At 46.8% G+C, this 14,089-nt stretch overlaps 1 pseudogene; it reads left to right on the forward strand.

Annotated features, from left to right (window-relative positions):
- Positions 1-6,601: 6,601 nt before the first annotated feature.
- On the forward strand, positions 6,602-10,328 carry LOC116475270 (spermatogenesis-associated protein 31A3-like; annotated as a pseudogene).
- The last annotated feature ends 3,761 nt before the right edge of the window (positions 10,329-14,089 follow it).

Below are 14,089 nucleotides of genomic sequence, written 5' to 3' on the forward strand. Positions count from 1 at the left end.
AATCCAAGCTACAGGAGGAAATTCAAATCAAAGGCAAAGAAATTAAAAACTTTGAAAAAAATTTAGACGAATGTATAACTAGAATAACCAATACAGAGAAGTGCTTAAAGGAGCTGTTGGAGTTGAAAGCCAAGGCTCGAGAACTACGTGAAGATTGCAGAAGCCTCAGGAGCCAATGCAATCAACTGGAAGAAAGGGTATCAGTGATGGAAGATGAAATGAAGTGAGAAGGGAAGTTTAGAGAAAAAAGAATAAAAAAGAAATGAACAAAGCCTCCAAGAAATATGGGACTATGTGAAAAGACCAAATCTATGTCTGATTGGTGTACCTGAAAGTGACAGGGAGAATGGAACCAAGTTGGAAAACACTCTGCAGGATATTATCCAGGAGAACTTCCTCAATCTAGCAAGGCAGGCCAACATTCAGATTCAGGAAATACAGAGAATGCCACAAAGATACTCCTTGAGAAGAGCAACTCCAAGACACATAATTGTCAGATTCACCAAAGTTGAAATGAAGGAAAAAATGTTAAGAGCAGCCAGAGAGAAAGGTCGGGTTACCCACAAAGGGAAGCCCATCAGACTAACAGCTGATCTCCTGGCAGAAACTCTATAAGCCAGAAGAGAGTGGGGGCCAATATTCAACATTCTTAAAGAAAAGAATTTTCAATCCAGAATTGCATATCCAGCCAAACTAAGCTTCATAAATGAAGGAGAAATAAAATACTTTACAGACAAGCAAATGCTGAGAGATTTTGTCACCACCAGGCTTGCCCTAAAAGAGCTCCTAAAGGAAGTACTAAACATGGAAAGGAACAACCAGTACCAGCCACTGCAAAAACATGCCAAATTGTAAAGATCATCGAGGCTAGGAAGAAGCTGCATCAACTAATGAGCAAAATAACCAGCTAACATCATAATGACAGGATCAAATTCACACATAACAATATTAACTTTAAATGTAAATGGACTAAATGCTCCAATTAAAAGACACAGACTGGCAAATTGGATAAAGAGTCAAGACCCATCAGTGTGCTGTATTCAGGAAACCCATCTCATGTGCAGAGACACACATAGGCTCAAAATAAAAGGATGGAGGAAGATCTACCAAGCAAATGGAAAACAAAAACAGGCAAGGACTGCAATCCTAGTCTCTGACAAAACAGACTTTAAACCAACAAAGATCAAAAGAGACAAAGAAGGCCATTACCTAATGGTAAAGGGATCAATTCAACAAGAAGAGCTAACTATCCTAAATACATATGCACCCAACACAGGAGCACCCAGATTCATAAAGCAAGTCCTGAGTGACCTACAAAGAGACTTAGACTCCCACACAATAATAATGGGAGACTTTAACGCCCCACTGTCAACATTACACAGATCAACGAGACAGAAAGTTAACAAGGATACCCAGGAATTGGACTCAGCTCTTCACCAAGTGGACCTAATAGACATCTACAGAACTCTCCACCCCAAGTCAACAGAATATTTTTTTCAGTACCACACCACACCTATTCCAAAATTGACCACATAGTTGGAAGTAAAGCTCTCCTCAGCAAATGTAAAAGAACAGAAATTATAACAAATTGTCTGTCAGACCACAGTGCAATCAAACTAGAACTCAGGATTAAGAAACTCACTCAAAACCGCTCAACTACATGGAAACTGAACAACCTGCTCCTGAATGACTACTGGGTACATAACAAAATGAAAGCAGAAATAAAGATGTTCTTTGAAACCAACGAGAACAAAGACACAATATACCAGAATCTCTGGGACACATTCAAAGCAGTGTGTAGAGGGAAATTTATAGCACTAAATGCCCACAAGAGAAAGCAGAAAAGATGCAAAATTGACACCCTAACATCACAATTAAAAGAACTAGAAAAGCAAGAGCAAACACATTCAAAAGCTAGCAGAAGGCAAGAAATAACTAAAATCAGAGCAGAGCTGAAGGAAATAGAGACACAAAAAACCCTTCAAAATATTAATGAATCCAGGAGCTGGTTTTTTGAAAAGATCAACAAAATTGATAAACTGCTAGCAAGACTAATAAAGAAGAAAAGAGAGAAGAATCAAATAGATGCAATAAAAAATGATAAAGAGGATATCACCACTGATCCCATAGAAATACAAACTACCATCAGAGAATACTACAAACACCTCTATGCAAATAAACTAGAAAATCTAGAAGAAATGGATAAATTCCTTGACACATATACCCTCCCAAGACTAAACCAGGAAGAAGTTGAATCTCTGAATAGACCAGTAACAGGCTCTGAAATTGTGGCAATAATCAATAGCTTACCAACCAAAAAGAGTCCAGGACCAGATGGATTCACAGCCGAATTCTACCAGAGGTACAAGGAGGAACTGGCACCATTCCTTCTGAAACTATTCCAATCAATAGAAAAAGAGGGAATCCTCCCTAACTCATTTTATGAGGCCAGCATCATCCTGATACCAAAGCCGGGCAGAGACATAACCAAAAAAGAGAATTTTAGACCAATATCCTTGATGAACATTGATGCAAAAATCCTCAATAAAATACTGGCAAACCGAATCTGGCAGCACATCAAAAAGCTTATCCACCATTATCAAGTGGGCTTCATCCCTGGGATGCAAGGCTGGTTCAACATACGAAAATCAATAAATGTAATCCAGCATATAAACAGAACCAAAGACAAAAACCACATGATTATCTCAATAGATGCAGAAAAGGCCTTTGACAAAATTCAACAACCCTTCATGCTAAAAACTCTCAATAAATTAGGTATTGATGGGACGTATCTTAAAATAATAAGAGCTATCTATGACAAACCCACAGCCAATATCATACTGAATGGGCAAAAACTGGAAGCATTCCCTTTGAAAACTGGCACAAGACAGGGATGCCCTCTCTCACCACTCCTATTCAACATAGTGTTGGAAGTTCTGGCCAGGGAAATCAGGCAGGAGAAGGAAAAAAAGGGTATTCATTTAGGAAAAGAGGAAGTCAAATTGTCCCTGTTTGCAGATGACATGATTGTGTATCTAGAAAACCCCATTGTCTCAGCCCAAAATCTCCTTAAGCTGATAAGCAACTTCAGCAAAGTCTCAGGAGACAAAATCAATGTACAAAAATCACAAGCATTCTTATACACCAGTGACAAACAGAGAGCCAAATCATGAGTGAACTCCCATTCACAATTGCTTCAAGTAGAATAAAATACCTAGGAATCCAACTTACAAGGGATGTGAAGGACCCCTTCAAGGAGAACTACAAACTACTGCTCAAGGAAAAAAAGAGGATACAAACAAATGGAAGAACATTCCATGCTCATGGGTTGGAAGAATCAATATCGTGAAAATGGCCATACTGCCCAAGGAAATTTATAGATTCAATGCCATCCCCATCAAGCTACCAATGACTTTCTTCACAGAATTGGAAAAAACTACTTTAAAGTTCATATGGAACCAAAAAAGAGCCAGCATTGCTAAGTCAATCCTAAGCCAAAAGAACAAAGCTGGAGGCATCACGCTACCTGACTTCAAACTATACTACAAGGCTATGGTAACCAAAACAGCATGGTACTGGTACCACAACAGAGATATAGATCAATGGAACAGAACAGAGCCCTCAGAAATAATCCTGCATATCTACAACTATCTGATCTTTGACAAACCTGACAAAAACAAGAAATGGGGAAAGGATTCCCTATTTAATAAATGGTGCTGGGAAAACTGGCTAGCCATATGTAGAAACCTGAAAGTGGATCCCTTCCTTACACCTTATACAAAAATTAATTCAAGATGGATTAAAGACTTACATGTTAGACCTAAAACCATAAAAACCCTAGAAGAAAACTTAGGCATTACCATTCAGGACATAGGCATGGGCAAGGACTTCATGTCTAAAACACCAAAAGCAATGGCAACAAAAGTCAAAATTGACAAATGAGATCTAATTAAACTAAAGAGCTTCTGCACAGCAAAAGAAACTACCATCAGAGTGAAGAGGCAACCTACAAAATGGGAGAAAATTTTTGCAACCTACTTATCTGACAAAGGGCTAATATCCAGAATCTACAATGAACTCAAACAAATCTACAAGAAAAAAAACAAACAACCCCATCAACAAGTGGGCAAAGGACATGAACAGACACTTCTCAAAAGAAGACATTTATGCAGCCAAAAGACACATGAAAAAATGCTCATCATCATTGGCCATCAGAGAAATGCAAATAAAAACCACGAGATACCATCTCACACCAGTTAGAATGGCGATCATTAAAAAGTCAGGAAACAACAGGTGCTGGAGAGGATGTGGAGAAATAGGAACACTTTTACACTGTTGGTGGGACTGTAAACTAGTTCAACCATTGTGGAAGTCAGTGTGGCGACTCCTCAGGGATCTAGAACTAGAAATACTATCTGACCCAGCCATCCCATTACTGGGTACATACCCAAAGGACTATAAATCATGCTGCTATAAAGACACGTGCACACGTATGTTTATTGTGGCACTATTCACAATAGCAAAGACTTGGAACCAACCCAAATGTCCAACAACGATAGACTGGATTAAGAAAATGTGGCACATATACACCATGGAATACTATGCAGCCATAAAAAATGATGAGTTCATGTCCTTTGTAGGGACATGGATGAAACTGGAAATCATCATTCTCAGTAAACTATCACAAGGACAAAAAACCAAACACCCGCATGTTCTCAGTCATAGGTGGGAATTGAACAATGAGAACACATGGACACAGGACGGGGAACATCACACACTGGGGACTGTTGTGGGGTGGGGGGAGGGATAGCATTAGGTGATATACCTAATGCTAAATGACGAGTTGATGGGTGCAGCACACCAGCATGGCACATGTATATATATGTAACAAACCTGCACATTGTGCACGTGTACCCTAAAACTTAAAGTATAATAATAATAAAATAAAATAAAATAAAATAAATCTCTGAGCAAGATCTCCCAGGTCCATCCAAACACTCACTTTTGACCAGGCCTTTGGGCACCACTGGCCCATCTGAGCTGTCCACAGGGCCTTCGATAATGTGCATTGTACCTGACATCTGCCAGCAGTGCTCAGCAGCCCCCACACCAGGTCCATGCTGACCAGATCCCGCACATCAGGTCCTCCCTGACCACACCCTCACTGATTAGAACCCCATGACCACGCCCCACTAAACAGGCCCTGCTGCCAGGCCCACAATTACCAGGACTCTACTCACCAGGACCTTACAGACCAGGGCCTCACTGACCAGGTCCTCACTGACAAGGCCTCGCTGACCAGGTCCTCACTGACAAGGCCTCACTGACCAGGTCCTCACTGACAAGGCCTCCCTCACTGACAAGGCCTCACTGACCAGGTCCTCACTGACAAGGCCTCGCTGACCAGGTCCTCACTGACAAGGCCTCGCTGACCAGGTCCTCACTGACAAGGCCCGCACTGACCAGGTCCTCACTGACAAGGCCTTGCTGACCAGGTCCTCACTGACAAGGCCTCGCTGACCAGGTCCTCACTGACAAGGCCTCACTGACCAGGTCCTCACTGACAAGGCCTCATTGATCAGGTTCCACCAATCATGACCCCATTGCCTGGCCCCACAGATGAGGCCCCACTGACCAGGCCTCAAGGGAACAGGCTGCCACTGACCAGGCCCCTGTTTTTTTTTTTTTTGAGATGGAGTCTTGCTCTGTTGCCCAGGCTGGAGTGCAGTGGCGCGATCGCGGCTCACTGCAAGCTCCGCCTCTTGGGTTCACGCCATTCTCCTGCTTTGGCCTCCCAAGTAGCTGGGACTGCAGGCGCCTGCCACAACGCCCAGATAATTTTTTGTATTTTTTTTTTTTTTTTTTAGTAGAGACAGGGTTTCACCGTGTTAGCCAGGATGGTCTCGATCTCCTGACCTTGTGATCCGCCTGCCTCGGCCTCCCAAAGTGCTGGCATTATAGGCATGAGCCACTGCACCCGGCCCTGACCAGGCCCCTGTTAAGCAGGCCCAAGGTGACCAGATGCCCCAAACTCTGACCCTAGTGAGTAGGCCCCACTGAATAGGCACCCACTGCTCAGATCCCCACTGACCAGGTCACCCCGTAGACCAGTGCTACAAAAGCCACCACTGACCGCACTCTCTCTGAACAGGCCCCCACTGATTAGGTTCCACTGACCAGGCTGCCCTGATCAGGGCGCCACTGACAAGGGCCTCACTGATGAGGACATAGCCACCAGGCCCTGCTGACTAGGTCCCATGTGACCAGGCCTCCACTGAATAGCACCCCTTGACCTGGTCACCACTGACCCACCCCATGCTGACAAGGCCACCACTAAGCCCCAGCTGACCAGGTCTCCACTGACAAAGTCCTGCAGCCTAGTTTTACACTGACCAGACACCAAACAAGTGGCTGCCACTAGGTCCCCACTCACCAAGATGCCCACTGCTACATCCCCCTAATGAGACCCTCTCTAAGCAGCCCCCTGCTGACCATGCCCCCAATAAATAGGCCTCACTGACCAAGTCCCAACTGACTAGGTCCACTGACGAGGCCCACACTGATCAGGGCCCTCCTAACCATACCAGAAGGCCAAGCGACAATGAGAGTGGCCCGAGCGCCCACTGTGCCCTCCAAACCCACCTGCTCCTGGCTGCAGCTTGTGCCTCCTGTCTCCTGCACCCTCCTGGGGCCACACCTTGACAAAGGTGACTTTGGTCAGCTCTCTGGTCCAGACCCCCCAGGTGAGGTGGGCAAAAGAGCACCTGATGTAGCCTCCCGGATCTCTCATGAGCCTATGGAAGATGCTGCTCCCATGCTGTCCCTGTTAGTTTCCCCAGATCCTCGAACCAAGCATCCTCAGGATCTGGCATCCACCCCACCACCAGGCCCAATGACCAACTCAGTTTCCTCCCTAAGTGCCTCCCAGCCACCAGAACTTTCCCTTCTCCCAGAACACCCCTCACCCGAGCCACCTGCACTTTTCCCTCACCCACCACACACCCCTGATCCTCTGGCCTGCTCTCCGCCTCCTCCAAAAGGCTTCGCTGCTCCTCCCCTGTGGGACTCCACTCTGATAACTCCATCTCACTGTGACTCAGTGGCACTTCCACTGGCACCGTCCCTCAAAGCTTGTCTCCACGTGAGGATTTGGCGGCTTCTGTCCCAGCCATCTCAGGCCTTGGTGGCTCAAACAGTCAAGTTTCTGCCTTCTCCTGGTGGCAGGAGACTACCAGAACCTGGTGCGTCTTCAATTCATCAGTCCAGCAAGATCATCTTTCCCGCCACCCACCAGAGACCTGTCAGATGGAATCTGGTAGACCCTTTTTGCTCAGCTCTGATGGCCAGAATGTCGTGGGAATACAAGTCACAGAAATCAACATTTGAGAGGAAAAAGAAAATGATGGATGATTTCCAAAACAGCCCACAAAAGCACTTGAATTCTTTGGGGAATTTGGTTAAATCATTGGATGCTGAGCAAGACACCACAACCCTAAAACCCTTCTGGAACATGGGAGAGAACTGGAAATAGCTGCCCAGTCCTCAGAAGCTCTCAGATCCTAGGCTCCTGCAGGGAAGTTTTCAGAAGAATTATAGCCAGCTATTCTGGGGCCTCCCCTCTCTGCATAGCAAATCCCTGGTGGCTAATGCCTGGGTCACTGACCAGTCTTACATCCTTACATCAATGAAATGTCCAATGTCTGCCCAATTCAAAGGGAGACTACAATGTCCCCACTGCTTTTCCAGGCCCAGCCCCTGTCCCATCTGGGGCCCGAGTCCCAACCCTTTATTTCATCCACACCCCAATTCTAGCCCATGCCTATGGCTCAGGCCCATCTTCAATCCTCTTTCTCAGTCCTATCTCCTGCTTTTCCATCCCCAATTAACACTGGAGTAGCTTGCCCTGCATCACAGAATAAAGTGCAAGCTCTCTCCCTACCTGAAACTCAGCACCCTGAATGGCCTTTGTTGAGGAAACAACTAGAAGGTGGGTTGGCTTTACTCTCTAGGGTCCAAAATTCTCAGGACGTCTTTAGTGTCTCACTCCTAACCTTCCCCAGGAAAGCTTGACATCCATTCTGCCTGAGAACTTTCCAGTCAGTCCTGAACTCCGGAGCAACATACTGAAAAGTGGTTCATTCAACACCAGGGCAAGATCCAAGAGTCTCTGGATCTTATGCAGCTTCAGGACAAATCGCCAGGGACAAGTCAGGCCAAGGGCAAACCCAGGTCCTGGCAGTCCTCCATGTCCACAGGTGAAAGCAGCAAGGAGGCACAGAAGGTGAAGTTCCAGCTAGAGAGTGACCCATGCCCACATCTGGGGCAAATTCTGGGTGAGACCCCGCAAAATCTATCCAGGGGCATGGAAAGCTTCCCAGGGAAGGTTCTGGGGGCAACCTCTGAGGAGTCAGAAAGGAACTTGAGGAAGCCCTTGAGGAGTGACTCGGGAAGTGATTTACTAAGACTCACAGAGAGGAATCATATAGAAAACATCCTGAAAGCCCACATGGGTAGGAAGTTGGGCCAGACCAATGAGGGCTTGATCCCTGTGAGTGTGCATCGATCCTGGCTTGTTGTCAACCAGGCTGTTCCCGTGTCCAACACCCACGTGAAATCCAGCAATCTAGCAGCCCCGAAAAGTGGGAAAGCCAGTGTGAACACAGCCCAGGTGCTTTCCTTCCTCGAGCCGTGCACTCAGCAGGTGCTGGGAGCCCATATTGTGAGGTTTTGGGCCAAACACAGGTGGGGTCTAACCATCAGGGTCCTCAAGCCCATTCAGTGCTTTAAACTGGTTTCATCCTTGTGCAATACACAGCTTGCCAGTCCCTCCTCAGCCACCTGTGAATCTGGGGCTGGCTCAAAAGTCGAGGTGGCCACATTCCTTAGAGAGCCACCAATGGCAAGTCTGAGAAAGCAGGTGCTGACCAAAGCATCTGTTCACATGACAGAGTCTTCAGGTCTCCTCACTTGCATGTAAGCAGTTCCAGAGACCCCCGCGAGGGATCCCATCTTGGAATGGTCATGGGCCCTTGAAGTCTTCTCCAGCTGGACAGGAGGGCAGGTGGCCATCTAAGCCCCTCACATACAGCCTCACAGGCAGCACCCAGCAGAGCAGGAGCTTAGGAGCCCAATCTTCAAGAGCTGGAGAGACCAGGGAGGCAGTGCCGCAACCCAGAGTCCCCTTGGCAACCTGTGTGCTGGCAAACCTCCAAGCCACAAGTGAGGATGTGCGTGGCTCCAGGGACCAGCAAAAGCTCTCTACTCCCTAGAATGTCTGTCTCCCAAGATCTAAGAAAGCTGTGTCTTAGGAAGGAGGTTGTTAGTGAATTTGAGCGTGGAATGGCCACGACATCAGAGACCCAGCCTTAAGTTTCTGCCACTGTTGTGCTCCTTCCAGATGGGCAGGCATCTGTTCTGCCCCATGCTTCAGAGAATTTGGCTTCTCAAGTGCCCCAGGGCCATCTCCAGAGCATGCCTACTGGGAACATGCGGGCTTCCCAGGAGCTACGTGACCTCATGGCAGCCAGAAGGAGCAACCTGGGGCACAAGGGGCCCAGGAACCCAAACTGTCAAGGCTCATGCAAGAGCCAAAGGCCGATGTTTCCCCCTACTCACAAGAGTGAGAACTCTAGGAAGCCCAACTTAGAAAAACATGAAGAAATGTTTCAAGAATTGAGGACTCCTCAACTTACCCCAGGCAGGAAAACAGAAGACACCCATCAGAATGAAGGCGTCCAGCTACTGCCATCAAAGAAACAGCCTCCTTCAATAAGCCACTTTGGAGAAAACATCAAGCAATTTTTTCAGAGGGTTTTTTCAGAGAAAAAAAGCAAGCCAGCACCAGTCACTCCCAAGAGCCAAAAAACAGTAAAAAACCGACCATGCATGTACAGCAGCAGTGCTGAAGCTCAGCGGCTCATGACAGCAGTTGGACAGATACTGGAGGAGAAAATGTCACTTTGCCATGCGCGCCATGCCTCAAAGGTAAGTCAGCACCAACAGCAGTTTCAAGCCCCAGTCTGTGGGTTTCCCTGCAACCACAGGCACCCGTTCTACTCAGAACACAGCAGAATGCTGAGCTATGCAGCCAGCAGCAGGAAGCCACCCTCAAGAACCAGAGTTGTCTCATCAGAGACAGGGAAATCGGAGATCAACAGACCTTGAAAAGTGTCCAGTGCAACAATGAGGGCCTTCACTGTCCCTCTTTCTGTCACCATTTTAATCACAACTATTTAACAAGTCTCTACAATGGTCCAAACTTTCCCTCATCTTCCTGTCTTCTTCCAAGTCCTCCAACTCTCCAACCTCTGGCTGTTAGCCACTTCTGAACCTGCTTTTACATTTTCAGCTATCTTTGTCACAGCCTGGCAATGTAGAAGGGGGAAAAAAAGGCCATTTTCAGGGGCAAACTTCAAGAAGACTTCAGATATTTGCATTAAAAAGAAGACCAGTGTTAATAGAAAATCCGATGGAGAAAAGTCATTGAAGGCATTTCATAGCTTCACTTCGCAGTACTAATTTTCTGTAGGATCATAACAAAAGGGGCTTAGTTGGCTCATGATTCTGTAGGCTGTAAAGAAAGCGTAGTAACTTCTGCTTCTGGGAGGACTGAGGAAGCCTCCCCATCAAACCAGAAGGACAAGCAGCAATAAAATGTTTCATATGACAGGAGTAGGAGGAAGACAGAGAGAGGAAAGAGATATCACACCCTGTTATACAACCAGATCTCATGAGAACTCAGTGTCACAAGGTCAGCATCAAGAAGAAGGTGCTTAACCGTTCGTGAAGGATCCACCACCCCAATCACCTCCACCCCCAACTGTTTCCAGGCAGAAGCCTGATGCAGAGGCAGAGCCTCTTGGAAAACCTCTACTAGGGTAGTACAGAAGGAACATATGGGCTTGAAGCCCCATGCAGCAGGCCACCATCCTCGATACCCCAGATTCATAGACCCACCAACAGCCTGCACCCTCAGTATGGAAAAGCTACAGGCACTCAACACCGGCCCAGCCCATGAAAGCAGCCATGAGGGCTAAAGCCTGCAAAGCCATAGGTGCACTGCTCTAGTAGTTTCCCATGAGCCTCTGCCTCTGCAGCAGGTTATTCCCCCTTCCTACTACCCACCACCCTCCCACCACCCTACGGCCAGGCTACTCCTCCCCACCCTCCCCACCCCTTTCTCCTTACACCCCCACCCACCTCCCATCCATGATTAAATCACTTCCCACCAGGCTTCACCACCAGAATTTGGGATTACAATTCCACATGAGTTTTTCTAGCGAAACACAGCCAAACCATATTATTCCGAGCTTGACCCTTCCGAATCTCATGTCCTTCTCACAGGGTAAAATACAATCATGCTTTTTCAAAAGTTTCCAAAAGCCTTAACTCATTCCAGCATTAACTCAACTATAAAAAGTTCAAAGTCTCATCCAAGACAAGGCTACAGTATCTTCTGCCTATGAGTCCCTGAAGTTAAAACGGAGTTCTTGTCTTTCAAGGTACAATGATGGTACAGGCATTGGGTAAGCTTTCTTAATCCAAAGGGAAGAAATTTCCCAGAAAAATAACACAAATGGGACCACAGGCCCATTGCACATCCAAAACCCAGCAGACCAGTATTCAATCTCACAGCTGCAAAATTATGAAGAGAACTATCAGAAGGACAGCATTAAGGAGATGGTGTTTAACCATTTGTGAAGGATCTGCCCCCACCCCTGCCTTTCACCCCCAACCCCACCATAATTCCCCCCAATTCTCCCCACCACCCCCACCTTCCAACTTCCACTCTCCACCATGATTAAATCACCTTCCACCAGCCCCCACCTTTAACATTTCCCATTACAATTCCACATCAGTGGGACACAGAGCCAAGTCATATTATTCTGTCCCTGCCCACGCAAATCTCATGTCTTTCTCACATTGCAAAATACAATGATGCCTTCCCTACAGTCACCCAGATCTTAACTCATTCCAGCAAATGTCCAAAGCCCAAAGTTTTATCTGAGACAAGGATACAGTCCCTTCTGCCCTTGAGCCTCTGAATTATAAAGCAAGTTAACTACTTCCAAGGTACAATGATTATACAGGCAATGGGTAAGCATTCCCAGCCAATAGAAGAAAAATTGCCTGAAAGAAAAACAAACACTGATGGGACTCACAGGATACATGAACGTCCAAAACATAGCAGGCCAGTCATTCAATCCTACAGCTCCAAAATCATCCTTTTGGAATCCTTGTCCCACATCCACGGCACAGGGGTGTGAGGGCTGGGTTCCCAAGGCTTTGGGCAGATATGCACCTGTGGGTTTGCAGTGATCAGTCCCTGATGCTGCCCTCATGGACAGGGCTGGTGTTGAGTGCCTGTAGCTTTTCCACACAGAGGGGGTAAGCTGTTGGTGGGTCTATGAATCTGGGGTTTGGAGGATGGTGCCTCCCTGTGTGAGGGCTTCAATCCAATACGTCCATTCTTTGCTGCCTTAGTAAAGGTTTCCATGAGGCTCTGCCTCTTGGAAAGGCTTCTGCCTGGACACCCAGGCTTTTCTGTACATCCTCTGGAGTCTAGATGCAGACTCCCAAGCGTCTAGTCTCTTGCTCTGTGCACTTGCTGGCTTAACACTATGTGGAAACCACCAAGGCTTGGAGCCACCTCTGAAGCAGTGACCCAAGCTGTACCTGTGCATCTTTCAGCCATGGCTGGAGCTGGAGCTGCAGGGATGCAGGCAGCAGTGTCCTGAGGATGCACACAGCAGGGAGGCCATGGAGCTGGCCCAGGAAACCATTTTTCTCTTCTAGGCCCCAGGGCCTGTGACAGCAAGTGTTGCTGCAAAGGTCTCTGAAATGCCTTCAAGACCTTTTCCCCATTGACTTGGCTACTTGCACTGGGCTCTTTTTTATGCAAATACTCTAAATGTTCCCTAATTTTCCTCCTGAAAATCAGCTTTTCTTTTTGACCATTTGGCCAGGCTGCAATTTTTTTTAATTTTTGAGCTCTGCTTCTCATTTAAATAGAAGTTGCAACTTGAGGTCATTTCTTAGGTTGCACATAAGAACACAGGCTGTTCGACGCAGACAGGACACCTCTGGAGCTATGCTGCCTACATGTTCATTCCATCAGATACATCCTAAATTATCACCCCCAAGTTCATAGTTTCACAGATCTCCAGGGCAGGGTCGCCGTGCAGCCACGTTCTTTGTTAAGGCCAATCAAATGTAACTGTGGCTCCTGTTCACAGGAAATTCCTCATTTTCATCTGAGACATTGTAAGTCTGGCCTTTGCTGTCCATCTTGCTGTCAGACTTCTGATCACAAGTATTTAACAATTCTTTCCAGTGGTCCAAACTTTTCCTCATCTTGCTGTCTTCTAAGCGTTCCCAACTCTCCCAACCTCTGTCTTTTACCCACTTCTGAACCTGCTTCTACATTCTCAAGATATCTTTATCACAGCCTGGTAATGTGGTAAAAGAAGAAAAGTCCATTTTCAGGGGGAAAATTCACGAAGGCTTCAGATATTTGCATGAAAAGAAGCTGAGTGTTGGTTGCCAAGACAATGGGGAAAAGGCTTTGAAGGCGTTTCATAGCTCCACTTCACAGCACTAATTTTGTATATAATCATAAAGAAAAGAGGTGTAATTGGCTCATGGTTCTGCAGCCTGTAAAGGAAGCATACTGGCTTCTGCTTCTAGGAGGACTCAGGAAGCCTCCCAATCATACCAGAAGTCCAAGGGGCAAGGAGATGCTTCATATGGCAGAAGTAGAAGCAAGACTGAGAAAGGAAAGAGGTCCCACACCCTGTTATACAACCAGATCTCATCAGAACTCCGTATCACAAGGTCAGCATCAAGAAGATGGTGCTTAACCACTGGCGAAGGATCCGCCCCCCCACACCCACTTCCACCTCCCACCGTTTCCAAGCAGAAGCCTGCTGCAGAGGCAGAGCCAGATTCATAGACCCACCAACAGCTTGCACCCTCACTGTGGAAAAGCGACAGGCACTCAACACTAGCCCAGTCCATGAGAGCAGCCGTGGGGGCTAAAACCTGCAAAGCCACAGGTGCACTGCCCTAGTAGAGGTTGTCCATGAGGCTG

Source organism: Hylobates moloch, unplaced genomic scaffold, assembly GCF_009828535.3.
Source record: "Hylobates moloch isolate HMO894 unplaced genomic scaffold, HMol_V3 SCAFFOLD_10, whole genome shotgun sequence".
Taxonomy (NCBI): domain Eukaryota; kingdom Metazoa; phylum Chordata; class Mammalia; order Primates; family Hylobatidae; genus Hylobates; species Hylobates moloch.